Below are 2,368 nucleotides of genomic sequence, written 5' to 3' on the forward strand. Positions count from 1 at the left end.
GCCAAGCTATTGTCCTTTTCAAATCTCAAATGTTCCCAGTTTCATCATTTGAGAAAAGCACTTCATAGTCACCTGCTACTGTTATTGAAAGAGATGTAAACTGAAACTATGAGTGTAAGAGAGAGGAATTAGCATCTAAGCTAACCCACCAAAGTCAGCAACGTTACACACATTACCTATACTGTCTTAAGTAATAATTCCTTTTTTTCTATAAAACTTGTCTCTGAATGTCATTGTTTTGCCTGGTTGGCCTTTGTAATGCTTTCATAACATTTTCAGTCTGTCATAACTTTTAAGATGGATATAAGGTTTCATATCCCTTTTCCTTCTAGAAAAAATAATGGGGGAAAGTTGTTTTTTTTGTTATTGTTGGCTTTTACAAAAAGCCAAACTGAAAGCAAAAGAACTGAAACTAGTTATTTTCAAGATTATAAAATTACTTCTCCTCCATACAGAGCACTTTTAGCTGTTTCAGCTAATTGTAAAGCTCAGACACAGTACAAACTGCCTGCAACTACTATGTAAGGACTTACTGCATACAGTAAAAACTACCTGGTGAAACTAACAACAAGAAACTTAAGTCTATGTGAATAAAAATCCTGACTGGGGGCTTGTGTTCCAGTACTTGTTAAAACAATTGTGTTTCTGTATATTGTAACTAAAGCAGCTCAGTTCTACAGTACTCAATAGGATCAAAGTTCTGTTTACACAGCTCCACCTTTGCACCATTTTCTAGCAACGTCAGGAAAGGCAGTTGCTCTTGACAATTCCTCTGCAGAGCCATAAACACGAGCCGAAAATAAGTGTTGTATATGTTCCCTTTCTGGCTCTTTTAAGGCTTTCCATGGAGGCTCTGATTGACACTTTTCCACCTATCTTCTTATTTATGCTTCTCTTTTGGTTGCTCCAGAATTTGCACAACCTATTCAGCAGTGTCTTCCTTATGCCAGCTAAAGTCACTCAACAGTGCAGTAAGCAGGAACTTGGCAGGGGAACAAAAAAAAAAATATCTTTTTATCCTGGACCTACTGCTGTGCTTTCCTTGCCACATATTCCAGGGCAGAACTACTTCAGCATTACTGATTCCCTCCCAGAGCAACCAATCCACACTTGATTCCTGGGTACTGACAATTGTTTTTTTCCCTTTAATTTCTTCTTTAAACAGCTTTCCCCTAAACTGACCACCCCCAAAACAGATGGATGCTTCTAGTGGGCTCTACGCTACTTGCTTTATGTTTCAGCTCCATCGGCTCCCTACTCACTGCAGACTCCAGGTGCTTTCTGACCCCCTGCACAGTCAGGAAAATAAATAAATGTTAAGAAAAGCAGATGCCATTTCCTGGTAATAACGTCGTGTAACAAAAGAGCTCTCTTGGGAGGGCTGGTCTCCAATCTTCCTTTTCCTGGATCCTCCCCCACAGGGCTGTCTCCTACTTGATCTGAAGGTATAGACACGGGCAACTGTAAAGAGACAAGATTGTGTCAATGCTAAATTCTAACAGGTACTTACATACTGGCTAAAAACCTTTAAATGGAGATAAGTCTTCTGACACAAGAAGACCGTTAACACTACCCCTAGGATCCAACCGGTTGCAGATGTTACAGGCGCTAGCCTGAAGCATAACAAGCACAGATCTTGCCGCAGCCCAGCGAGATCCTGCTTGATCGCGCCCAGGACAAGACGGGAAGCCCGGGCTGGCCGCAGCCCCACCTCATTCTCCCCTCGCCTTCACGCTCATGAAGATACGGGGGCAGAAAGGTGCCATCCGGCGGTGCCGCCGCGGGGAGCGCTGCCCGTGCCCTGCGGCCCGGCCCTGCTGCGATCCCACCGAGCAGAAGGAGCCCGCGGGGCCGCCGGCCGGGCCCAACCAGCCACGGAGCACCGCCCCGAGGCCTCACACGGGCCCGCGGCGCGATGGGACGGGGCAGCCCGCCGGGCACCACCGAGCGCACCCAAGGCGATGCCTGCGGGGGGGCCAGCCGGGGCTGCGCCGCAAAAGCAGCCGCAGCTGAAGGGCCAGGAGGTGCGGGCGAGCCCTGCGGACAGGCCCCCGGCACCACCCGCTCCCCCCTCACGGCGGTGTCAGAGGGCGCCCCGGTGGCGGCTCCGCGCGTGTGGAGAGAAGCCCGGCGGGCGGGGTGTGTCACGTGCCCACGTACCCCCCAATCGACGGGGAGGAAAGGCTGGCAGGCCCGCCTACCGCCGGCCACGTGACGCCCGGGCGCGAACGGTCAAGCGGGCGGGGGCCTTCCCGCCGCTCGGCGTCACGTGACGCCCGGCTTTGCCCTCCCCCTCCCCGCCGCCGTCACGTGCGCGGCTGCCGGCGCGCGCTGCGCACCCCTTCGGCGCCCTTGAGGTGCGGCGCGC

This window comes from Falco naumanni, chromosome 2 (genome assembly GCF_017639655.2).
Source record: "Falco naumanni isolate bFalNau1 chromosome 2, bFalNau1.pat, whole genome shotgun sequence".
Taxonomy (NCBI): domain Eukaryota; kingdom Metazoa; phylum Chordata; class Aves; order Falconiformes; family Falconidae; genus Falco; species Falco naumanni.